Consider the following 27,144-nt stretch of genomic DNA (forward strand, 5'->3'; position numbering starts at 1 on the left):
CAACACTGGCCGAACACAAAACAAGCCCACGGGCTTCCCACAGCTCTAGGGTATGACTCAGACTGCAAGTGGTGGCCACTCAGTTCTTCAACTGCACCAAGGGCCCTCTGACCCTTGGCCTTTGTGTGTGCTGATCTTCTCTGTGGAATGTTCTCTCTCTACTTCTTCATCTGACCAACTCTACCATATGTCTTACAGGAGCCTTCTCTGGTGCCCTGCCCCTAGCCTGGGAAGCCATTTAGACCCTTTCATAGCCTCAGCACTTTCTGATAAAACACAGCACCCTGGTATTGCGTGCTCAACAGGGTGAACACACAGGTCTGCCTTCCTTTCTAGACCAAAACCTATCAAGGGCATGGACCAAGTCCTGCTCGATTCTGAGTTCCCAGCTCCTCTAGCACAGCACATAGTAGGTGCTCAATAAAAAAATGTTTTAAAATAAATCAATGAATTCAAGAATGAGTAAATGAAAAGGTGTGATGGAGGGATGGTAAGCAGGACAATGTGGCAGGAGCACAGGATATGCAGGGAAAGGGGAAAGAGTAAGATTAGGAAAGATTGGAGGAAATGATAAAAGGCCTGAAATGCCAAGTAGATGCTTTTTTCCAAAGGGCATGTGCTGAAGCCTGACTTCCCAACACAAAGACTGTCTGCTGCATGAATAATTGACTTGGAGCTGGAAGAAGTCAGAATCCAGGTCATCACCCGTTCCGCCATGGAGATGGTGCAGCCCCATTTCCATCCTGGTTCCTCAGCTGACCTGCTTGCTTCCAGCCTCTATTCATCCTCTGGTGGATGCAGGCATGACCTATTCCACACACAGTGAGGGCTCAGAATGGAGCCCCATACTGGGGTCTGCCCTGGCTTTGCCAAGACAGAGCATGTTCAGCTTCTCCCTAGTCCTAGAAGACAGGAGTGTCAGATGGAGTCTTTAGGTTCTATTCTCTGCAGTCCTCTGAGCCCATGGCCTTCTGGCTTGTAAGCATATAATAAACCAAGCACCTTTCCCCTTTGCTGTGGGCTGTAAGAGTAGATGGCATCACAGAGTCCTGAAGACCCCCACAGAGCACTGACCCCTACATCGCAGCTCCTCTCACTGCCTCCAGTTCCCTCGGTCCCTGTGCCCACCTGGGAAGCCTTCTATGGGACTTTCTCACACACTCACCTATTCTGTGTGTACTAGAAGTTCATTCCCAAGGCCAGGCAGAAGGTGGTGCGTGGCCCAGATGTGCTAAGCTTCCAACGCAGGGGAGCCCTGTGTCATCTTAAATCTGAGATGGTAGATCCAGGCCTTGAAGTACCAGTGCAGCGTGCCACTTACTATCTAAGACCTGGAATTGCTGGGAGGCAACGTAATAGGGTGGCATGTTGGCTTTCCAGGGCTTCCATCACAAAGACCCACGGACAGAATGACTGAAATAGCAAAACTTTATTTCGTTGCAGTTCTGCCAGCAAGAAGTCCAAGATCAAGGTATCTGCAGAATCAGTTTATTTTGAGGCCTCTCTTCTTGGCCCATAGATGGCCGTCTTCTCCCTGCCTTCACCTGTTCTTTCCTCTGTGCGTGTCTCTGTCCTAATCTCTTCTTCTTATAAGGATATCAGCCTATTGGATTAGGGTCCACTCTAATAACCTCACTTTAACTTAATTACCTCTTTTAAAACCCTATCTCCAAATACAGTTACATTCTGAGGCACCGAGCGTGGTTAGGACTGCAACACATGAGCTGGGGAGAGGAGATACAAATCAGCCCATGACAGCTGGAAAGGGCTTGGCATGGAAGCCAGATGGAAAGGAGTTCAAATCCTAGCCCCTCATCTCACTGAGCCTCAGTTTCCTCATCAACAAAATGAGGGGATTATTTCTCCCTTGGGGTGACACTTCTGAGGATGGAGTGAGATAAGACATATGCCTGCACCCAGCGGAGTCCTGGGTACCTGGTAAATGGCGTTTATTATGAACACTGTTCCTGGACTCTGGCTCTCACATATTCCAGCTCCTGGTCATTCTCCATTAACTCCATCTGTACAAACCACAGCTTCATGCCAAAGGGTCATATTATGTGTTATATTTGTTCTTTCCCAATTCACCCAAACATCTCACTTTAGCATCTCAGCTCACATTGTTTTGGACATTTTTCTTGCTAAAATCATCTACATTTATTATTCATGAATATAGTCAGATGACCCCATCCAAGGAGGGACTGTCTGGTGGGATGGTTAAGAGTTTATCAAATTCTCTAGTCCAGAGCAAGTATAAAAGGAATAGGGGGAAAAAATTGAACAAAAGAGAAGAAAGAGTTTATCAAAGTCTTGGTTTGATCCTGGCTCTGCTACTTACATGCTGTGTGAACCTAGGCAAATCATTGAAACACTCAGTGTCCTCCTCTGTAACGTGAGAATCATAAAAGTAGCTCTCTCATGGGGCTGTAGTGACATTTAACTGAGCTTAGATATGAGAAGCTCTTCCAACAGGGCAAAGCACAAAGTAAGCACTACACGTCTGTTAGCCACGATTACGATGTTTCACGGTTGTGGAATGTCCTCCTGCTCTGTCTGTATTGACAAAGCCTGCAGGCCCCCTCCTGTGAGCAGCATTCCTACTACAGAGGTGCCTGATGAACTCTGGGCCCCCTCAGTTCTCATTTGGCCTAAATGCCCAACAGTGTCATACACTTGGCACCAAGCATGCCCGGTTTCATTTCAGGAGTGAGAGTCACACTATGTGTCTCTGAAGGGTGTGAGCACGCGTCCACTCCCTGGTGTTCCACAGTCCGAACACAATGCTAAGTACACAGTAGGTTCTTGCACAGCAAACAGTTGTGTACTGACTGATTGATAAAAATACATGATGACAACTCAGCAACAACCCACCTACCTGGAGGACTGCACCATAGTCTGAAATCTGCAAAGATGTTGAGGGAAAAGTGCCATTATTCTGAAATGCACATTTTTTTTTTTTTTTTTGAGATGGGGTTTCACTCTTGTCATCCAGGCTGGAGTACAGTGGCGCGATCTTGGCTCACTGCAACCTCTGCCTCCCAGGTTCAAGCAATTATCCTGCCTCAGCCTCCTAAGTAGCTGGGATTACAGGCACCCGCCTTTACACCTGGCTAATTTTTGTATTTTTAGTAGAGACGGGTTTCACTATTTTGGCCACGCTGGTCTCGGACTCCTGACCTCAGGTGATCTGCCTGCCTCGGCCTCCTAAAGTGCTGGGATTACAGGCATGAGCCACCATGCCCGGCCCTGAAATGGAATTTTTGACCTAAATAAAATATTTTAAAAAATAAATTAGGCCTGGTGTGGTGGCTCACGCCTGTAATCCCAGCACTTTGGGAGGCTGAGGCAGGCGGATCACGAGGTCAGGAGATTGAGACCATCCTGGCTAACACGGTGAAACCCTGTGTCTACTAAAAATACAAAAAAAATTAGCCAGGCATGGTGGCGGGCGCCTGTAGTCCCAGCTACTCGGGAGGCTGAGGCAGAAGAATGGCATGAACCCGGGAGGCAGAGCTTGCAGTGAGCTGAGATCACGCCACTGCACTCCAGCCTGGGTGACAGAGCGAGACTCTGTCTCAAAAGAAAACAAAACAAAACAAACAAATAACAAATAAATTAGAGCTTGGGATTGTGTGTGTTGTTTTGTCTTTGTTTGTTTTGTTTTGCCTTAAGCTCCTGAGTGACTTTACTCTGATGATGGGCAAATCCTACTAACTAACCAGACTCATTTGTAAAGTTTCTGCAAATAGACCACAGCATGTCCCATTCCTGTGTCCCACAAGGAATGCCATTTGTGGGATGGGGCAGGACTGCCCTTCAAAGTCAGTATTATGTTTTATATGAAAAAATATTCAACATCATTAATCATCAGAGAAATGAAAATCAAAACAATCTCACACCAGTCAGAATGGCTATAATGAAAAAATCAAAAAATAGCAGATGCTGGAGAGGCTGCAGAGAAAAGGCCATGCATTCTTGGTGGGAATGTAAATTAGTGCAGCCACTGTGGAAAGCAGTCTGACGATTTCTCAAATAACTTAAAACAGAACTACCATTCAACCTAGCAATCCCATTACTGGATATATTCACAAAGGAATATAGATCATTCTATCAAAAAGACATATGCATTCATATGTTCATCACAGCACAATTTCCAATAGCAAAGACATGGAATCAACCTAGGTACCCATCAACAATGGATTGGATGCAGAAAATGTGGTCTATATACACCATGGAATACTACACAGTCACAAAAAAAAGAATAAAATAATGTCCTTTGTAGCAACACGGATGCAGCTGAAGGTCATAATCCTGAAAGAATTAACACAGGAACCAAAAACCAAATACCGTATATTCTCACTTATAAGTGGGAGCTAAACATTGGGTACTCATGGGCATAAAGATGGCAACAATCAACACTGGGCACTACTAGAGAAGGGAGGTGGCAAAGGCTGAAAAACTACCTATTGGGCACTGTGCTCACTACCTGGGTGCTGGGGCCATTTGTACCTCCAACCTCAGCATCACACAATATACCCATGTAATGAACCTGCAAATGTAACCCCTGGATCTAAAATAAAAGTTAATTTTTTTAAGAAGTCAATATTATGTTTTGTTTTGTTTTGTTTTGTTTTTTGAGATGGAGTCTCACTGTTGCCCAGGCTGGGGTCTAGTGGCGCGCTCTCGGCTCACTGCAGGCTCGGCCCCCCGGGGTTCACACCATTCTCCTGCCTCAGCCTCCCGAGTAGCTGGGACTACAGGCACCCGCCATCATGCCCGGCTAATTTTTTGTATTTTTAGTAGAGACAGGGTTTCACCATGTTAGCCAGGATGGTCTCGATCTCCTGACCTCATGATCCGCCTGCCTTGGCCTCCCAAAGTGCTGGGATTACAGGCGTGAGCCACCGCGCCCAGCCATCAATATTATGTTTTAAAGACTGGTAACGTAAGAAATCTGGAATCAGGGTAAGGGTCCCAAACTTTGGAGCACAGCACACTTCCCTGCCTGAGTGGTTTTATGTAAGTAAGTTTATTTGTTTAATCCTCACAAGAGCCCCCGTGGCGGATAAGGAGTCCGGGGCATGAGGACTCAGTCACTGGCCCCAGGTTGGACAACAATCGGCAGCAGAGCCAGCCTCACTCCTGGCAGCCTGGTGACAGGGTAAAGCTCCGACCATCCCTCGACCCTGCCTTCCACCTGAGGTTGGTGTTGCACTTCTCATGGTGATGGGCAGGTTCTCACAGGCTCTTCACAGCATGCCATGCGGATGGCAGACAAGGAGAGGACTCTTCTGCCTGTCTGTCCATCTTGCAGGAGGAAGTCTGAGCCATGGGCTGTTCTGAGCAGCATCCTGGGCTTCTCTCCTGTCTCTACTTCCACACCCCGAAGGTAGGCGCTCTTAGCAAAAGGCAAGTCAATCCATTTGTCCATTTGATTTAGGAAATGCCCACTGTGCTCCAGGGCAGGCCAGGTCCTCAGCTGGACACCCAGAGGACCACAGAAGGGACAAGACCAGGCCAGCCCTGTGGAACGTACTAGGCCTGTGTGTGGTGGAGCAGAGACACACATGCCTGTCCTCAGAGGGGAAAGTACAAGTGCAGAGTGAATCCCAGGAGGGCAAGATCATCACCCTCTGGGGTTATCAGAGAGACTTCCTGGAGGGTAATGTACCTGCCAACTTCCTGAACCAAGTCTGACAGTCCCACGTGTGTCCCTCACCCAGTGGCCAACAAAAGAATGGTTTGGGCTTCCTCAGCTATCGAAGGAGGCCATTCACCAGGCTCCCTGGCTTGGGCTTGATGTTGGCTCCCACTCCCAGTTCATCCCAGAGTCTACACAGAGTGTCCACCCATCAGCTCCATCCCTTTTCCAGCCCTGTGATCTGCCTTGGAACTTTCTGAACTAGGCTCACTCAATTTGACCTTCAGGATGATGTAGGGCCCCCTGGAATTCAGCATCTTCCCTCCCAGCCTCTTCGGGTGCCCATCCTGCCCAGCCCTCCTCGCTGGCCCCAGCAATAGACAGATTTGAAAAGTCAGAACTGAAGAGAAGGACATTCAGGACATGCCCCAGAGAGTCCTGGTCTTCCTTCTCCTCCGGGAAGTGGACGACCTACTCACCCATCTTCAAAATCCTCATCATCTCATCCTTGAGGCTATTTTCCAAAATGAACGTTGGAGATCACGTTTGTCATGAGTTGATGGTTTCTAGGGTGATTTTTCCCTTGAGAAAATCTTGACTTCCTTACACAGGAGCTGGCTGTGTGTGGTGCAAAGGGAAGAGAGAGATGCATTGCTAAAGAGTAGAATGGATATCTTTGACACAGAAAATGAATTCCTGGCCTGTGTAGGAAAATGAGAAAAGACAGGGAAATGGAAACCTTCCTCCCAAATATCCCAGGACCCCTGAGTATCTGCTAGCAGCCAAGCAGCCATGCGGCCTGTGTCTCCACCGAGCTCTAGGAGAGACCCTCAGGGCTGCTCTAGGGGAGAGATTCCAGCCAAGCTGCCAATAATAGCATTAGTGTCAGCCATCCCAGCTCTCTCCTCTTTTGTGCCCGGTAAAGGAATCACCCATCGTCTCTACTACCCTTCATTGAACCCTTTTCTTCCTTATCATGCCACCCTAGGGGCTTAAAATCTCTGCCATAAGAGTCAGAACCCCCTTCCGCGTGTCTCAGAGCCCCTCCCCATTGCCTGTTCCAGCCTGCTCTCCTTTGGCTCAAACCTTTGTGCCCAGTGACCTCTGCTGTGCTCGCCAGCTTCCAGCACCTGCCCTACACTTACTCTGTCTCTATTGCTTTTTTGTACCCATTTAACTGATTGATTGGCCTCTGCCCTTCCTCCAGGACAGGATGGCTTAGCTTTGTGAAACCTCTGCGGGGAAGGAGCCCACATGAGCCAGATGCACACCTACTGCCTGGGCAGTGCGTCCTGCCTTTGACGAGCCAGGCCTTCACTCTGCCAGGGCCCTGATCTTAGCTGTGACCAGCCACCCCACAACCCACACCATTGCAGACACACAGTGGCCAGCGTGGACTGCAGCAGCTGCTTAGCAGTTGTCTGGGCCCATTAGACTCCTCCCTCTATCTGAGGCTCTCCAGGCTTGTGTCCAGGGCCTGACACTCTAACCACAGTCATCTGTTCTGCATGTAGCAGAACAAGCACCTTCTGGAAATGTAAAATATCTTTATCTTCCATTTCTTGTCTCCAACTACAACAAGGAAAGGAGCCAAAGAGGACCACTCGAGTGACATCCCTGGTGTATACACTGGAAACGCGATAATAAGCAGAGCGTGAACCACTCCAGATCTCACTGTTGATGGCCCTCTCCCAGCCCTGCACTCCCACAGAACTTGGGCAAACCTCGGTCAAACACCCATCAGACCTTAATGTCACATTAATTTTGCACATGATGGTCTCTCCTTCTAGAATTTCAGTTTTTTAAGGGTAGGGAATGTATCTTCACCCATTCTTGTATTCCTTCAGGTATTCTTGTTATCAGTCAACAGCATTTACTGAGCACCTGCTTTATGCCCAGGCCCTGCCCTAGACCCCAGGATACAAAGATAAATAAGATACAGGCCAGGCTCATGCCTGTAATCCCAGCACTTTGGGAGGCTGAGGCGGGTGGATCACAAGGTCAAGAGATCGAGACCATCCTGGACAATATGGTGAAACCCGTCTCTACTAAAAATACAAAAATTAGCTGGGCGTGGTGGCACGCACCTGTAGTCCCAGCTACTCGAGAGGGTGAGGCAGGAGAATCACTTGAAGCCAGGAGGTGGAGGTTGCAGTGAACCAAGATCGCGCCACTGCACTCCAGCCTGGTGACAGATAAATAACATACGTCCCTGTCCTTGAGGCTCCCAGTCCAGTGATTGGTAAATAGATGTTTATACCTCAGCATGACAAATTCAATAATAGAAAAATGCAGAGGACAATGTGAGTTAAAAGGAAGAAGCATTTTCCCCATTTCGGGAGGTCAAAAAACACATCACAGAGAAGGAGGTTTCTAAACTGGGCTTTGAAGGGTGACTAAGAGTTCTTTGGGCCAGAAAGACATTGCAGAAGTGAACATGTACCAACATCATGGATAAAACCTCAGTAATTGTTGTGGTTCCTGGCACACAGAAAATGCTCAGGAAAAGTTGCTGAGTTGCACTAAGTGAGAATATCATGACTGATGGAAACCCAGTCCAAGGACTGGGGAAAGAGGGCCCCATCCTAGCTCCTCTGCCTCAAATCTGGAGACACATTGGAGTCACTTGGAAAGTGTGAGAAAACACTGATGTTCCAGTGTCACTCCCCGCCGCCCCTACCGCAGAGATCCTCATATAATTGGCCGGAGAGGCTGCCTGGTCTTTGAGACTCTTAAAAGCTCCCCAGGTGATTCCAATAGGCAGCCTTGTTTGAGAACCACTGATTTAGACCAGTGCTTCTCAAATTTAATGTGCAAATAGATGCAGGCAGTCTTGTTAAAATGTAGATTCTGACGCAGCAAGGTGGGCCTGAGAATCTTCATTTCTAACTAGCCCCTGGAAACAGCGCTGCTGCTGGTCCTGGGACCACCATTTGAGTAGCGAGGCTCTCTGAGGCTTAATGCCCAAAGGCAATTCAGCTGGCCTCAGCAATGTGCCTGTATGCAGGGGTGATATTCCAAATCCGAAGGGAAGGGTACATGTGGGGGCACCAAGTGCTCAGAATGGACGTAGCGGCCACAGCTCTGAAGCCTCTGCTCCCCCTGGTGTGAGTTAACTCCTAGTTGTGGGTGGGGAAGATGCTAGGGGGAGGGTTGGGCAGTCAAGGCCACAGGGGGTGCCTGGGAGAGGTGGGGACAGCAGCCTGTTTACCCACCTCCCTGTTGTAAGAGCTGGCATCGAATACCGGTGTCTGCCAGCTGGCTGTCCCCCCACCCACGGCCTGCACCCAAGGCCGAGGAACAGCCAAGAAGGCCTGGCGAGCAGCATCCTACGGAGAGGACAGCAAGGAGGCCGCCTTGGCAGGAGCTGCCTGCTGGATAAACATTGTTCTGTTTTTTTCTTTTTTCTCTTCCAACAAGCCCTTCTCAGCACTGGCCACATCATCCTAAACAAGACCTCTCAGTGCTGTTGACACAAAGACAGGGATGGTGTCATTCCAGCCCAGAGATAAAACTCGGATCCTCCCATAATGGTGGGCACTTCCTCTCGGGAAGAACACCAGTGAATCAGGAAATTCAGCAAGCCGGGTCTAAGCCCTGCCCTCAGGCTAGGCTCAGGTTTTTTGTTGGTTTGGGTGGATTTCTTTCTCCCCAAAGCTCTGCTTGTTTCATGTGCCTGGTCAGCAGATATGTCAGCCCCAGACAATGGCCTCTTTCTGCAGACAATGGTCAGCATGAGGAATGTCGCAGGAGGGCAGGGCTTGGGGAGGGACAATCCTGCTTTCAGAAGCCAGTGGCCGAGTGGGTGCTGCAGGGAGGGTCCTGCTGTCAACAGGGCAGCCTCCTCAAAGGCACCATTTATAGGACCTGCAGCCCCAGAAAAGTGGAAGCTTTGGGCAGCAGTGGAATCAGAGAGCAGCTTCCTCGCCCGCTGCTCCCGGCAGACTCGCCCTGCCTGCTTTATCGGCCTCCCGAGGCTCCTGCGACCACAATTCCTACCATGCAGACTTTGTTTAATGAAAAAACAAATAGTTACCCCCAAATTAGACCGAAGCCTGCTGTTCCCTCAGCCGCCCCTCCTGCAATACCCAGCCTGTGCCTCATTGGCCAGCTCTCCAGAAAAGAAAGGGCTTATTCATCCCCAAAGGTGGAAACTCGCCTTCTCCCAGGGAAATTGTGTAACTGTTTTGTAGTGGAACCGACTACAGGCCTCAAGGTCTTTTGCAAAAAGAAAAACAGATAAGGAGGCAGTGGCGGGAGCCAATGCTGGCTGTCTTAGATTTGCTCATTGCAGAATGATTTTCTGACAGAGATCATAGGCCCACAAGTCACATCAGCTGGTCCCTGGATTTCAAGGATCCTCACTGTGATTGGAAAATTAAGTGATAGCCATGCATGCATGCATTTATTCATTCATTCCTCCAGCACAATGCGTGGCACATAATAGATGCTTAGTAAACATTTGTTGAATGAATGAAATGTTTTGTAATATCTGACTCTGTCTCTCCACGCTCAGAAAACCTTCAACAGCTCCCTATTGCCTATATTATCAATTTAATCTCTCTTAGCATAGCTTACCACTTGTAACTGGACCCTCAAATACCTCTCCAACCCTACAATCTCCACATGCTCCCAATCCCACCCCTCCAACGTGCACATATGCTGCCTACTGTTTCTTGAACCAAACCATTGTTGTGTGAGCCTCTAGGCCTTAGTCCCAGCTGTCTCTTAACCTCAAGGCCCTTTCCAAGCTTCTTGTAGGGATCTGGAGAGTTCCTCTCCCATGAGACTCAAGCCAGTGTTTACTCCTCCTCTTAAAAGTCATCGCCAAATACAAAAAATTAGCCGGGCGTGGTGGGGAGCGCCTGTAGTCCCAGCTACTCAGGAGGCTGAGGCAGGAGAATGGCGTGAACCCGGGAGGCGGAGCTTGCAGTGAGCTAAGATCGGGCCACTGCACTCCAGCCTGGGGGACGGAGCGAGACTCCATCTCAAAAAAAAAAAAAAGCCATCGCCAAAATGTCAGGCTCCACAGCCTCGCTCTTGTTCATGGCCCTATCATAACACTTGCCACTCTGCCTTCTATCTTCCTGTTGCAACCATGCTGTACACTTCTTGAGAGCGGGAACTGAGTCTGACTTACCTCCATATGCCCAGTGGAGGCCCAGGGTCCAGTCCATCATAGATCCTCAGTAACTACAGAGACCAACTAGTCCTGGTTTGCCCAGGACATTCCTTGTCTTAGCACTGAAAGTCCCATATCCCGGGACACCCCTTAGTCCTAGACAAACTGGAATTGTTTGTCCTCATATCAGTAAATGAGTAGTGAATGAATAAATGCTTAGGTCTCTATTCATTTGTTCATTCACCTAACACACATGTAGTAAAAATCTGTGAGCCAGGTCCCATGCTCATACAGTTAGAGGGTGTTTCTAAACAGCTTCATGGCCCAGCATTGCAAAAGGACAGCTCTTTGGGGTTGAGTTAGCCTTAAGTCCATGGGGCACCTTTCCTAGATCCCTGTTTATCTCCTCCGCTATCTCTTCCGGCATCCACACCACGTTGTTTACAATGCATCTGTTGACATCTGCCTTATCTCCCTGGATTTGCTCTGGGCCTCCCTGGGTCTACTGCCCTCAGAAAGGACGAGCCCTCTAGCCTGACAGAGGAATTCCTAGCTAAGGCTTTATAAGTCAAAAGACCCACACTGGAGCTTGGGTCCCAGAGCAGCCCCCAGCCCTGGGCACTCAGAACAAGAGCGATTGCAGCCAGGACGCATGTGTCTGCCCAGCCGTCCTCAGACCCTGGGGCTGCTTGGACCCATCTGTTTCCCAGTTCTAGGTCAAATCAAGCTGAGAAAGGATCAGGCTTCATTTGACCTGAGATGGCTGGAGCATCTGGCTTCTCCCTCTACCTCCCCCGCCCTGGCGAGATGAGCCTAAGTCCCCCACCCCCCTCGGTGGGCTCTCGGAGACGCCATCTTTTCCATGGTGATTTCACGGCTTCTGGGAAGTGTGACCCAATAGAGGCCACAAAGACAGACACATGTGGCTTGAATCCCAGCTCAACTACTTAGCTGAGTGGCTCTAGGTAAGTTACTTAACCTCTCCATGCTGCCTCATTTAAGCAGGGATACTGATAATGCTCACTTTGCAACATTGTTATAAAGACTATAGAAGATTTACCAGGTGTCCAGCTCCCTGTCCAGCGCACAGCAGGCACTCCAACAAGCAAACAGAATCAACAACCATTTGCAGTTAACTCATTCAGCACCTTAGAACCAGGCCTGTACCTTTTGGCATCTCACTCTGCTGACTAGAGAAGGGCTAGTATCACTCACCAAGTCCTTCCTTATTTAAGATGTGCTCCCCCCAAGAGGAAGGCCCAAGTTGCAGAAGCTGCTTCTAACCAAGATGATGAATAAAAGTTGTTCCTTTAAATTGGAAAGTTCCTAAGAATCTTTGGTTAACAAAGGACAAGAAAAACAAATATTAACAGATGGATTTCTTTTTAATCCTTGCGCTAAAACTGCACAATAGAAATGTTGAAAGTTGCCAACTGTTGATTTGAAAGCCCGGCATGAAGGTAAATACGAGGCACCTTGATATGTGACCATTTGGAGGTCACACTTCGAAGAAGCTATAGTCGAAAAGCCCTCTCCTTCCGCATGTTGAAATGATTTTCTTTCATCAAAAAAGCAACTGCCTGACTCTCCAGGAAGCAGAGCCTGTGAGTTGTGCGCATAATGGACAGTCACCCTTTTAAAATACACATGAATTTAACCAACCTGCTCCATCCACGTTGCCTCCACTGCCTTTGCCTGTCATCTGGACAATCCCTAGCTCACCTTTCAGTTTCCACCTTTCCATATAATCTTAATGTCCCTATTTATTTCTTGCTTGTTTCTATGAACACTTTTTTTATTACATCAAAATTAATAGATTTGCACCTCAAGAAGTCAGGACTACTGAAGAGCAAAACTATGATATTTTTGGAAAGCCCCTCTAAGTTTTGCCTTGTTTCTCAGCAGTAGCCCTGAATTAATTACTTTAGGGAAATCTTTTGATCACAACTTTGCATGTATGTGTCTGGACTCACATACATTTAAGAATGTGCTGTGCATGAGCGCACCGAGGCACATAAAAAGGATGAATATCCTAATGGTCAAGTCATTGTACAGCAGATGTGACACAGGCAACTCTAAACATCAATAGCAGGTTGCTTTCTATTATATTCTATCTTTTTAAAAGTCAGGTTGGAGAAACACTGGAAATTAATTGGGATAGCCATAAAGACAACATTTGAAACATTACTGCACATGCCGTACCCATTTTTCCCAATTAGTCTTTTGAAATATATGCTTTTATTCCTAATTTCTGAGTAACTGTCCACTTTGGAACTCCTACAAAGTGGGTAGGTATTTAAGAACCATGATGACCTATGACCTTTGACCCAAGGTGATCTTTACTGGGGGGACCCGTGAAAGATTGATTTGAGCAGAGCTGAGTTAGACAAACAAGCCATTCACGTAACTTCAAATCTGGAGGCAAATCAGGTAAAAATGTGAGTAACCTTTGTGGCCTGGAATTTCCTGTCCCCATAGTCAGGAATTAGGACAATACTCCTAGCTTCAGCAAGTATTGATGAAGAAGTTTCTATATCTTCTTCAAATAGCCCTGTAGAATGATCCAATAGGGCATCTAGGTCCCGTCAATGGCTGAGCTGGTTTCCTGCCAAATACCTTTGAAAAGGAACCCAAAAGGGTGCCTTTACATAATTTAGAGCAACAACTCTTAATATTTCCATCACAAGCACTCCTTTAAAAAAAAAAATCTTTTCTCCAAAGAGCCCAGTTTTGGGGAGACTCTATTAAACAAACTACACTAACTTGTTTTCCAAATTTTCTGTCATCAAAACACAGGAAATTGCATGAAAGCTTCTGATGGAGTTGAGGTCACTGGAGCTGCCACATGGTGAGGACATGATTACAACCAGAGAAAAACTGGTCAGTGTTTTGTGCCCCGGTGAGGCTGAGTAAAGGCATTTTTTTTTTTTTTTTTTTTTTAGATGGAGTCTCTCTCTGTCAACCAGGCTGGAGTTCAGTGGCACAATCTTGGCTCACTGCAACTTCTGCCTCCTGGGTTCAAGCAATTCTCCTGCCTCAGCCTCCTGAGTAGCTGGGACTACAGGTGCACACCACCACACCCAGCTAATTTTTTGTGTTTTAGCAGAGACAGGGTTTCAACATGTTGCCCAGGCTGGTCTCAAACTCCTGAGCTCAGGCAATCTGCCCGTCTCAGCTTCCCAAAGTGCTAGGATTACAGGTGTGAGCCACTGCGCCCAGCCTAAGGCATGATTTAGCTACCTTGGGGCAAAATGTTTAACTGTCAATGATCATTCCAGAAGCCTTGGCATGGAGGAGCCCAGGCTGGGAACCCCTAACCCTGAAGCTTTATTCCCTCCATTTCTAAGCCCACTGCCCATGTCATGAGAACAAGGTGGCAGAGAAGGAGGGTGTAAGAGCCAGATGGAGGCTTTGTTTGTTTTCCCTAAAGTGTTATTTATTGTTAAACAAAGGAAAAAATTTGACATTAATGAAAATTTTAAAACAGAGAAGCATCAATAGTAATCCTGTGACCAACGTTTTAATTTTCTTCTACAATGTCTCCAGGCTTTATCCACATGTACGCCCTCACTATCTGTGGATTCCATACTTGTGAATTCACCTACTTGCTAAAATATATTTGTAACTCCAAAATCAATACTTGTGGCACTTCTTGGTTGTCCACAGACATGCACAAAGTGGTGGAAATTTCGAGTAGTTCCACACACATGTTCCCAGCAGAGTTTGAACAGGACAAGTTCTGCCTCCTTGTTTCAGCTCACATACTGTAAATGAGCATCCCTTTCACAGACTATTTAGTGCCCACGTTTTTTGCATTTTTGTGCTTTCTGTTGGAAATCTGTCTGTTTTAAATGGCTCCTAAGCATAGTGCTGAAGTGTTGTCTAGTGTTTCTGAGTGCAAGGAGGCTGGAATGTGTCTTACACAGAGAGAATATATGTTAGATGAGCTTCATTTCAACATGACTTCAAGGGCTATTGCCCATGAGTTTCATTTTAGTGAATCAACAAGATTCTGTCTTTGGATAGAAGCCTGCATAAAATAAAGTTATGAATTAATCAACTAACAAAACATTATAACCAGAGGCTCTCAGGACTCTGTGTTCCTCCTAGAGGCAATGGTTCAGCATTCACTAATTCAGTGTTCATGGCGATATGGTTTGGCTGTGTCCCCACTGAATCTCACCTTGAATTGTAGGTCCCATAATCCCTAAGTGTTGTGGGAGGGACAAGGTGGAGATAATTGAATCACGGGTGCAGTTTATCCCATCCTGTTCTCGTGATAGTGTGTTAGTTCTCATGAGATCTGATGGTTTAATAAGGGGCTTCCTCCTTCACTGGGCACTCATTCTTCTCCTTCCTGCTGCCATGTGAAGAAGAACATGTTTGCTTCCCCTTCTGCCATAATTGTACATTTCTTGAGGCCTCCCCAGCCCTGCAGAACTGTGAGTCAATTAAACCTCTTTTCTTTATAAATTATCCAGTCTAGGGTATGTCTTTATTAGCAGAATGAAAACAGACTAATACAGTAAATTGGTACTCAGAATGGGGCACTGCTGTAAAGATACCCAAAAATGTGGATAACGGGCTGAAGTTGGAACAATTTGGAGGGCTCAGAAGACAGGAAAATGTGGGAAAGTTTGGAACTCTCTAGAGACTTGGAGGGCTCAGAAGACAGGAAGATGTGGGAAAGTTTAGAACTTCCTAGAGACTTGAATGGCTTTGACCAAAATGCTGATAGTGATATGAACAATGACGTCCAGGCTGAGGTGGTCTCAGACGGATATGAGGAACTTGTTGGGAACAAGAGTAAAGGTCACTTTTGCTATGCAAAGGGACTGGCTGCATTTTGCCCCTGCCCTAGAGATCTGTGGAACTTTGAACTTGAATTTAGAGTATCTGGCAGAAGAAATTTCTAAGTGGAAAAGTGTTCAAGAAGCAGAGCATAGAAGTTTGGAAAATTTGCAGCCTGATGATGTGACAGAAAAGAAAAATCCATTTTCTGGGGAGAAATTCAAGCTGGCTGCAGAAATTTGCATAAGTAATGAGAAGCCAAATGTTAATCACTAAGACAATGCGGAAAATGTCTCCAGGGCATGTCAGAGATCTTCACTGCAGCCCCTCCCATCACAAGCCTGGAGGCCTAGGAAGAAAAAATGGTTTTCTGGGCTAGGCCCAGGGCCCCACTGCTCTATGCAGCCTTGGGACATGATGCCCTAAGTCCCAGCTGCTTCAGCTCCAGCCATGGCTAAAAGGGGCCAACATACAGCACAGGCCATTGACTCAGAGGGTACAGGCCCCAAGCGTTGGTAGCTTACATGTGGTGTAGAGCCTGTGGGTACACAGAAGTCAAGAATGGAGGTTTCAGAACCTCCACCTAGATTTGAGAAGATGCATGGAACTGCCTTTCATGTCCGGGCAGAAGTTTGTTGCAGGGGCAGAGCCCTCATGTAGAACCTCTGCTAGTAGGGCAGTGCAGAAGGAAAATGTGGGGTCATAGCCCCCACACAGAGTCCCCACTAGAGCAACTACCTAGTGGAGCTGTGAGAAGACAGCTACAGTCCTCCAGACCCCAGAATGGTAGATCCACCAACAACTTTCACTATGCTCCTGAAAAAGCCACAGGCACTGAACACCAGCCCATGAAAGCAGCTGGGAGGGGGGATGTACCCTGCAAAGCCACGGGGCAGAGCTGCCCAAGGCCATGGGAGCTCACCCCTTGCATCAGCATGATCTGGATGTGAGACATCCAGGAGATCATTTTGGAACTTTAAGTTTAATGACTGCACTATTGGATTTTGTACTTGCAAGGGGCCTGTAACTCCTTTGTTTGGGCCAATTTCTCCCACTTGAAATGGGTGTATTTACCCAATGCCTGTACTCCCGTTGTATCTAGTAAGTAACTAACTTGCTTTTGATTTTACTGGCTCACAGGAAGAAGGGACTTGCCTTGTCCCAGATGAGACTTTGGGCTTGGACTTTTGAGTTAATGCTGGAATGAGTTAAGATTTGGGTGATGGTTGGAAGGGGATAATTGTGTTTTGAATCACGAGGAAAAGAGATTTGGGAGGGGCCAGGGGCAAAATGATATGGTTTGGCTGTTTCCCCACCCAATCTCACCTTAATTATAGTTCCCATAATCCCCACATGTCCTGGGAGGGACCAGGTGGAGATAATTAAATCATAGGGGCAGTTTCCCCCATCTTGTTCTTGTGATAGTGAGTTAGTTCTCACAAGATCTGATGTTTTTATAAGGGGCTTCCCCCTTTGCTGGGCACTCATTCTTCTCCTTCCTGCTGCCATGTGAAGAAGGATGTGTTTGCTTCTCCTTCTGCCATGATTGTAAGTTTCCTGAGGCATTCCCAGCCCTGCAGAACTGTGAGTCAATTAAACCTCTTTCCTTTATAAGTTACTTAGTCTCAGGTATGTCTTTGTTAGTAATGTAAGAACAGACTAATAAACTTATAAAACATAACTATTGTGAATAACAAAGCTTAATTGTACTTAGAATTTCTTTTCCTGCTTCTTTCAGTTAATATATGATAAGCAATTGTCAGTGTTGCCACACATGAATACTCCTTTGAGTGGACAAGCCATCATCTACTTTACTATTCCCTTATTGTTGGGCCTCCAGGTTATTTCCAACGTTTCAATTTTATAGACGAGGCTGCAAAAAGAATCTTCATGGATATAGTGTGTGAGCTCCACAAAGACACCTATTGTCTACAAGTCTGCAGCCTCAGAGCATATTTCAGTGCTTGACATATAGTTTATCTCAATAAATGTTTATCAAGTGAGTGAATGACATAAGTTTGGACAATAATGATCAGGGACAGTCAGTCCAACAGGTAAGACTCTTGGTAGGTGTTCAATAAATGTCTGTTCCTTGATGCCTGAACATCTGCTGATTACCACCTGCTATGTCTCTGTAGCTAGCACTGTGCCCGCATCTTTACTTTCATTATATTGTTTAATCCCCACTACCTTTGGAGGTAAATTTTATTAGCCTCACTTTACCAGTAAAGAAATTAAGATTTATATAAGTCATCTGTGAACAGTGATGTAGCTGACTAGAGCCCCTGCTGTGACTCTAGCTCAGGTCTTGGTGATTTCAAATACTCTGCTTTTTCTACTGTACCAGACTGGAGCCACCTGTGGTCCTGAGCCTTGCTGGCACAGCTCCTGTGGTCACCAGATCAGAGGGAGCAGGATCATCCAGCCTCCTACAAAGGCCACTGGGACACATAATCCCTAAGGCTCTGTTTTCCCCTCCCCTCCCCATAATTCTCCCACCTGAATTCCTCCTTTCTCCTGTAATCACACATGCCTGACATGATGGCTGTTTCTGTTCTCTGGTCCTGGGCTCTGCCTCTATGGAGGTAATTGGCAGGCACTCAGCCTTCAATACCTTGTCCCAGGTTAACTGAAACTCACACCTGACTTGACTATGATGTGGGGATGGATGCAATGATGCAAGGAGGGCAGAAGCTATTGGATTCCAGAAGCTTTTCAAGGTGGGGGATTTGATCTCCTCTTCTGATTTGAATGGATCTGAGTTGGCGGTGGGGATGAGAGCAATGTTGGGCCTTTCTTGACATTTATAAAAAAAGGAGGTAAAGATGGAAATGAGGTTTATTTCTTCTACATTTCAGAAACACAGGGATCATCTTGGCTGGTATCTCCTCAGGGAGCGGATGTCTGATATTAGGCATAAACCCTCAGCTTTGAGATCATTAACAGCAGACCTCAGACATGCTGGTGGTTCCCAAAACCAGGGCCAGCAGCTTCTTGCAAAGTCAGAGGCACACTGGTTGGCTTGTCAATAACCCTTCTCATCTGCTATTTTGCAAAGCACTTAAACTGCCATCATGGTCTCAGTCTCACAATGCCATCAGGGAGGAAGACAGAAGATGGTGTTTCCTCCTCTGAGAATGTCCTTCTCCTTTTACCTGCCTGGGGCACCCCCACTTCTCTTTTGGAACCCAGGACTAGTGGTTTTCTTTCTCGGAAGACTTCTCGGACAGAATTCCCCAGAAGTAGTCACAGAACCCCCTTTGCCCACACTGCACCTGATAGGTTCATTGTACCCAATATCGTATCCTAAAAACATAGGCTTGTATGTCTGTCTCTCTTAAGGACAAAAGTTGCACCTCATCTAACTCTGGTCCCAAGTGCCTATATAGTGTCTGCCACATAGAAGGTATTCTGAAAGCATTGAATGATCAAGTGGGAGAAGATAAAGATCAACTTCTTTAAAAGGAGATGCAATGCCTTCTTGCCCTTTTTATTTTATATCTATCTATCTATCTATCTATCTATCTATCTATATATATATGTATATATTAGAGCTAGGGTCTCACTCTGTAGCCTAGGCTGGAGTGCAGTGATACAATCATAGCTCACAGTAAACTCAAATAACTACGCTCAAGTGATCCTCACACTCCAGCCTCCTGAGTAGCTAGAACTACAGGCACCTAACACCATGCCCAGCTAATTTTTTGTTTAATTTTTTGTAGAGATGAGGGTCTTGCTATGTTGCCCAAGCTGGTCTCAAACTCCTGGCCCCAAGCATTGGGATTATAGGCGTGAGCCACTGTGCCCAGCCCCTTACCCATTTGTTTAAGTACCTGAAAAATTCAGTGTTGTTTTTGAAACATAGTCTTTGAAGGGGAAATTAGCTCTAAGTTATCCTTTCATGCAAGAGTCCTCTTGTTAGCATCTCAGAAAAAATAATTTTTCAGTATCTCCCTGGACATCCCCATTAATGGTGAGCTGGGGGGATTTTTCATCAATCCTAACTTTCTGTAGGAATCTGCCTTCATCATCACTTAGAGCCCCTGAGACTCTGAAAGATGGAACAACAATTATAATAATAACCATGGTTCGCCCAAAATAATGTTTATCATAGCAGCTAACATTTATTGAGAACTTATGTGCCAGGCACTGTTCTTGGTAGTTTACTTATTTGATCCTCATATTGACCCTCTGAGGTGATACAATTATTATCCTCGTTTTATAGACAAGACATTTGAGGACCAGAGAGGTAAAATAACTCACCTAAGGTCACACAGCTAGTAAAGTGCAGAGCTAGGATCAGAACCCAGATGGTGTAGCTCCAGAACCCACATCCTAACTACCATGTCTGCTACCCTTTGGAAATGAATGAATGGTGTGTCTTAATGCACCAGGTCCAATCATAGCCTTTTTCCATACACCAGCTCACTTACTGCTGGGGAGAGTCCAGTGACATAGACAAGCGAATACCCCCATTTTACAGAAGACCAACCTGGGAAATAAGTCACACACCACATCCCTCACATGGTACAGGCTCCATGTACCATAACTGGACCAGGACAGCACCAACGACATTGCCTCCTACATAAGGATACTGTGACTCAGAAAATGCTTATTTCTCTCTATGCCAAAATTCAATTTCTACAAATTCATTTTGGATCTATCAGTACACACCTAGAATGCCCAAGAGGCCTCTTGCCTCTTTCCCCACTCTGGACCTCAGTTTCCTCAACTATAAAACACAAAGATCCTCTCTTACCCTGGCATAGCATTGTATTTTTAGCTGAGGTCTAGGGAAGAGTAGGAGGGAAGAGGGGGAGCAAGAGGAGGAAGAGGATGGAGGTCATTGCGTCCTAGGGGAGTCATTCAGCAACAGGATCCTGTATTTTAGAAATGGGCCAAATGAGGAGAACCTAGAAAGAGTAGCAAAAGCAAAACCAAGAGAAAGCTACCAGTCTCCTAGTGATGTCCTCAAGACTCTGTTTTCTGTTTCTACCTTAGAAGGTAAAAAACACTCTGTAGAACATCCCCCTTCTTAGATATTCTAATAGTAACCTGGCCTAGCTTCATTTTCAGGCAGTGGAAGGGGCTGGTGCAGACATACATATCTTAAAATCCCTCAAATGGGCTGGGCGCCATGGCTCACGCCTGTAATCCCAGCACTTTGGAAGGCCAAGGCAGGCAGATTGCCTGAGGTCAGGAGTTTGAAACCAGCCTGACCAACATGGTGAAACCCTGTTTCTACTAAAAATACAAAAATTAGCTGGGCATTTTGGCATCTGCCTGTAATCCCAGCTACTAGGGAGACTGAGGCAGGAGAATCGCTTGAACCCAGGAGGCAGAGGTTACAGTGAGCCAAGATCGCACCATTGCACTCCAGCCTGGGAAACAAGAGTGAAACTCCATCTCAAACAAAACAGAACAAAACAAAAAAACTCTCAAATGAGCGATTCTAACACTCTCCTCCCACCCTCACCTCACCCCACCCCGTGCTCCCGCTCTCCAAGGCTCCTTCGCCAGCTGCCCTAAGATTAATTGTCCAAAAGAACACCAGGTGGGGACCCAGTGGGCGTATCCCATTCACAAGCCATTTTGCAAGAGTTGAGGCTTGAAAGTCCACCTGGAGAGCAGGTGGGGCCAGCTGCTCTCGGGACAAACTGCTGCACCTGCTGGGTGGGCTCCCCAATGCCACAGCCCTGGACAGCAGTGAAGAATCAGCTGTTTGTGAGTTGACTTGTGGTTTGGGCTTCTTCCACCACAGCTCAAGTCAGCACCATGGGCCATGCAGTCCACTGCTGGGGCACCCCGTGTGCACAGGTCACATGGCATGACGCCCCTCAGCTTAGGGTAAACTAAAGGCAAAATGAGAGGCTGCCCCCTACTTGGTGGCCATTGGGGGAACCTGTGCATTCTCTCCCAAAAGGGAACAATGAGGAGGTGAGACACTGAGGCCCTCTGCCACTCGCCACTCATGCTAAGGAAGGAGCCAGGCTTACCTGACTGTGAGGCAGGCTGAGTGGCTCGGCCCTCCGGGGGCCTGCCTGGCCAGCTGGGGTGGTCTTTCTACCCATGCACCTGTAGGATGAGCATTCAAAGGTCAGGGCCTGGCCCACCTGCTGCACATAGAACGGGAGCTTCATCTCTCATGTTTCCAACAAATGGGCTAGACAGGGTGAGGCAGAAACCAAGGGAAAACAGTACAGCTCAGTGGCCCCCGGCGCTTCCTTGGGCAGGTTGTCTCAAAGTATAAACTTGGAAGGTGGGGGATGAGGAAGCCAGGCTCCAGCCAGGGAGCTCTGAACGCCACCGTCATCAGCAGCAAGGCTGAGACCGAACCTCCATCTGCTGGCTTCTGTGTCTGCTGTTCAGTTGGCCTCAACTCAGAGGGAATCATAGGGTATAAGCAGAACCATGGCTTCTGTGATAACATCAGGGAGAACAGCCTGGCCCAAATGTGCCTGCCCATCCCAAACTCAGCGCTCTCTGCAGGGGGAGCCCAGGCTTAGGACACACATCCTCTTCCTATACCATCGAAGGAAGGGATCTGGTACAAAGGACAGATCACCCACCCTGACAGGAAAGGGTCCTAGTGCAGTCTGACCACTTCTCCTCTCAGGGCCTTGTTTGTCTGTAAAACAAGGATGAGACAACGGCAAAGACATGGAATCAACCCAGGTGCCCATCAATGGTAAATTGGATAAAGAAAATGTGATACATATACACCATGGAATAGTATGCATCTGTAAAAAGGAATGAAATCATGTCCTTTGCAGCAATATGGATACAGCTGGAGGCCATTATCCTAAGAGAATTAATACAGGAACAGAAAACCAAGTACCCCATATTCTCACTTATAAGTGGGAGCTAAACATTGGGTACACATGGACATAAAAATAGGAACAATCGACACTGGAGGATACAAGGGGTGAGAGGGAGGGAGGAGGGCAAGGGTTGAAAAAAAACTACTAGAGGCCGGGTACGGTGGCTCACGCCTGTAATCCCAGCACTTTGAGAGGCCAAGGCGGGCGGACCACGAGGTCAGGAGATCTAGACCATCCTGGCTAACACGGTGAAACCCCATCTCTACTAAAAATACAAAAAATTAGCCAGGCGTGGTGGCGGACGCCTGTAGTCCCAGCTACTCGGGAGGCTGAGGCAGGAGAATGACACGAACCCGGGAGGTGGAGCTTGCAGTGAGCCGAGATCGCGCCACTGCACTCCAGCCTGGGTGACAGAGCAAGACTCCATCTCAAAAAAAAAAAAAAAAAACTACCAGAGTGACGGATTCATTTGTACTCCAAACTTCAGCCTCACACAATATACGTTTGCAACAAATCTGCACATGTACCACCTGATTCTAAAATAAAAACTGAAAGTGGAAAAAAAAAAGCGGGGAGGAGGTGAGAATACCTGGTTAAATGAAACAATTTGCAAACCCTAATGTGAAGAATATTGACCACCATCAGAGGGAATCAGGTCTGGGAGTTCTGGGCCTGGCCTGGCCTTCCTCGGACCCTCTGTCCTGGGAACGCTGCAAGGCCTGCAAGTGTATATCATCGTGCTTTCTAGATCTGGGGCCCCAGGCATTGCTGGACACATGGTGGGTGCTCACTCTGAGCTGATGAGGGGAGGACTCAGTTCCATTTATGAAACTGGCAGGTCTCAGTGTGGCCTCTCTCCTCTCCCACCCGCCAGCTGCTATGCAGGCAAGGCTTGTTAAGACCTTCAGAACTCTGCAAGGGCAAAAGTACAGAGACTACGTTGCATACATGAGGCTGGAGACCTTCATTTCCCATTTAGAAAAGCCAACGTTGAGCACTCCCATTGGGAGGAAAGAGGAGCCAGCTAGAGCTTTCTCCCAACTAAAACTGCTGCCAACCAGAGAAGAGAGTTCCCTGAGGACCAAGAGAGAGTGCACGGGGTTCAGGTGAGCTCCTGGGCATTGCTGCTTAGCCAGGCCAGGAAATAAAACGAGGGGGGGTGGGGGGGCTCCAGCCCTCAGAATCTGCAAGTGTCTCTTGCCCCACTCCCTCACAGATGTGGCAGGCAGAGATAAATGAACAGCAGTCAACAATGAAACTTCCACTTTCTAATGAACTTGGTGAAGTGCACCTTCTATTTTTAACTGGCCCAATTTCTCAGTCACATCACATGACTCCTATTGTCTTGTCTGAGAATTATGAACAAGAAAGAGAGAGAGAAATTGGGCCATATTTTCTAGTGCAGTAAGGTGATGAACTCTCTAGTCGCATGTATATTTCCTCTTTCATTTGCAATTTGCTAAGTAACCTTAGAGAAAAAATGCGCCTTTTTACAACTTTGGTGCTCTATTTAAAGAAACTTAGAGCCATAAAATGACCTTATTGAGGTCACACATAAAGTTCTGAGCTAAATAAGAAATTGCTTTGGAAAATATGTCAATGTTCTAGGTTCACTTTACTTTGGGAGTTGCAGAAACTATTTTGGTGTGGAGGTTGGGTGGGTTCATCCTAACTGTTTCCAGTTCATGTAAAATTTTATCTTATATTGGGTAGCACTCTAGGATACTAGGAAGGTTTTTTTTTTTTTTTTGAGACAGAGTCTTACTCTGTCACTCAGGCCGGAGTGCAATGGCGTAATCTCGGCTCACTGCAACCTCCACCTCCCGGGTTCAAGTGATTCTCCTGCCTTAGCCTCCCAAGTAGCTGGGATTACAGGTGTGCGCCACCATGCCCGGCTAATTTTTGTATTTTTAGTAGAGATGGGGTTTCACCATGTTGGCCAGGCTGGTTTCGAACTCCTGACCTCAGGTGATCCACCTGCCTCTACCTCCCTAAGTGTGGGGATTACAGGCATGAGCCACCATGCCTGGCGATAGTGGGAAGATTCTTGAGGTAAGCTGGGAATGAAACATTGCTCTGTTTTTTTCTACCCATGTTACCTGGCTTGGGCAATTTTCTCAACCTATATATGCTTCGCATTCCCCCTCCTATCTTTCCCTCAGTCTCTATGTGTGACATTTTTCAGGGCAATTGTCAATTTCTTAAAAACAGTATATAACTCATAGCTCACCTTCCCTGAGATAAGGGGAGGAGATTGTTGTCTCTTACCTGTTATATGTGAAAGCCAAGGCAGTTCCTTAAAATTCATCAATTTGGACAAATCAGCTTCACCGCCCTCAACTCTGAATTATCCAAGTTCAATATATCCTAGAAATGTGAAATCCGAATAACCTTGTTAGGAAGTTTGGTATGTGTTAGGAAACTATCACTTTGGCACATTAAATAGTCCCTCATTCTGGATCTACTGTGTTTAAACCCACACTTCTCAAACTGTGTGATGAGGTACCCTGAGGCCCACAGCAAACTCACAAGAGCACTAAACAGCTGGGTTTTTTTTCATTTTGTTTTGTTTTTTTGAGACAGAGTTTTGCCCTTGTTGCCCAGGCTGGAGTGCAGTGGTGCGATCTCAGCCCACTGCAACCCCTACCTCCCAGGTTCAAGCGATTCTCCTGCCTCAGCCTCCCAAGTAGCTGGGGATACAGGCATGGACCACCATGCCCAGCTAATTTTGTATTTTTAGTAGAGATGGGGTTCACCATGTTGGTCAGGCTGGTCTTGAACTCCTGACCTCAGGTGATCCACTCACCTCAGACTCCCAAAGTGCTGGGATTACAGGTGCGAGCCACCATGCCCAACCTGAAGAGTATTTTAAATGTAGAAGCCATGCCCAACACCCACAGGGCAACATACAGCTCTGAGCTCCAGGCTGCTCACCGTTTCAGCATTAGATTGTGCTTCATCCCTTTCAAGGACATCATATCCTCGCAAAGCTGAGTTTGAGGTGGTTGCAGGGATAACAGGCATGTGCAGTGTGAAAACCACTGTGGAACGGGAGGTGAAGGTGGTAGTGGCCCATCAGATTCCAAGATCTGGGAAGGTGCATAGTGCCCAACTGGCTCACACATCCTGTGAGTTGTAGTTATTTGTGAAAGAAATAAAAACGGTACTTTTTCTTTCCATTTGTCAGTATTATTTCAAATACCTACTAATTCATTAGGAGATACTTGTTTGTTTTTTTTTATATATATATATAACCACTTAAACAGAACAGTTACATATTTTTTTGGCCTAGGAGCACCATGATCCAAAAAGTCTGGGAAACCTATGGCTTAAGCCTACAACCCTAAGAGGTAGTCTTTCAGCCTCTTACATATTAGAACACAAGCTTAAGGATTTTGAATATTGTTTGAGGTTGTATTTTCCCAGAAAGGCCTCAGCAATACTTCTGGTTCCATGTGTGTTTCTAGAACCTTGCCACTCCTCTCATCAAAAGATTGAGTTTAGAGCTATTTATATTCTTTATTGCCCTTGTAATCTGGATTCTGCCTCTGCCATTTCACTGGCATCAAGGACACTCAGTCAACCATGACTGCTCACCTCTATATGCCCATCACCTTTCCCAAGCCTTACTCTCTTTGAGATGTCTACGGCACCTGGCACCGTAGCCACCCTCTCCGAATCTCTTCCCCTCTGCTCTGGGCCTGCATGCTCTTGCTTCTGTCTTCCCAAACCTGGCTGTTCTTTGCCTATTGCTTTGAGTGTCTTCTCTGCTTAGCTCCTAAACATAGTGATTTCTGATAGCTCAGTCCAAATACATCCCGCTCATCTCTCTCCCCAAAACTGAGCTTCCATCCCTGACTTGCCTCAAGCTGATAATGGGTGATTCTCCCAAAAACTCACACTTGAAATCCCCAGGCACCTTTTGCTCCTCTTTCTCCTTTGCCCCAATCACAATCCAGTCACTAACCCTAATGAAGCTTCCTTGAAAGTGTCTCTTGAATTCATCCATTCCTCTTTAATTTTTTCTGTTCCCCAAAAGCAGTCCCCTGTTATCTTCAGACGTGACTATGACAAGCCAACATGGAAGGTATTCATATATTTGTTAAATAATCATGCTAATCCCTAGGTAGTCTCCTGGACTTCAGTTTCTCTCCCTCTAATTACTGCTGCCACCGAAGTGATCTTTCCAAAATACCACTTTAATCATGTCATACGACTACTTAGAATAGTGTGATGGTTAATATTGAGTGTCAACTTGATTGGATTGAAGGATGCAAAGTATTGTTCCTGGGTGTGTCTGTGAGGGTGTTGCCAAAGGAGATTAACATTTGAGTCAGTGGACTGGGAGAGGCAGTCCCACCCTCGATCTGGGTGGGCACCATCTAATCAGCTGCTAGCGCAGCTAGAATAAAGCAGGCAGGAGAAGATGGAAAGAGCAGACTTGCTGAGTCTTCCAGCCTTCATCTTTCTCCTGTGCTGGATGCTTCCTGCCCTTGAACATCAGACTCCAAGTTCTTCAGCTTTTAGACTCTTGGACTTTACACCGGTGGTTTTCCAGGGGCTCTCAGGCCTTCACCACAGACTGAAGGTTGCACTGTCAGCTTCCCTACTTTTGAGGTTTTGGGACTCGGACTGGCTTCCTTGTTCCTCAGCTTCCAGATGGCCTATTGTGGGACTTCACCTTGTGATCGTGTGAGTCAACACTATTTAATAAACTCCTCTTCATATATACTTTCATCCTATTAGTTCTGTCCCTCTAGAGAACCCTA

General features: G+C 46.8%; 1 long non-coding RNA gene across 1 annotated transcript in view; it reads right to left on the reverse strand.

The window, feature by feature from the left end:
- LOC129027028 (uncharacterized) overlaps window positions 1-27,144 on the reverse strand; it is a 35,335-nt gene that overhangs the window by 6,123 nt on the left and 2,068 nt on the right. The window contains exon 2 of the long non-coding RNA XR_008498141.1: window positions 6,121-6,259. This is a non-coding gene — a long non-coding RNA (uncharacterized LOC129027028). The remainder of the gene's footprint in view (window positions 1-6,120; window positions 6,260-27,144) is intronic.

Source organism: Pongo pygmaeus, chromosome 12, assembly GCF_028885625.2.
Source record: "Pongo pygmaeus isolate AG05252 chromosome 12, NHGRI_mPonPyg2-v2.0_pri, whole genome shotgun sequence".
Lineage (NCBI taxonomy): Eukaryota > Metazoa > Chordata > Mammalia > Primates > Hominidae > Pongo > Pongo pygmaeus.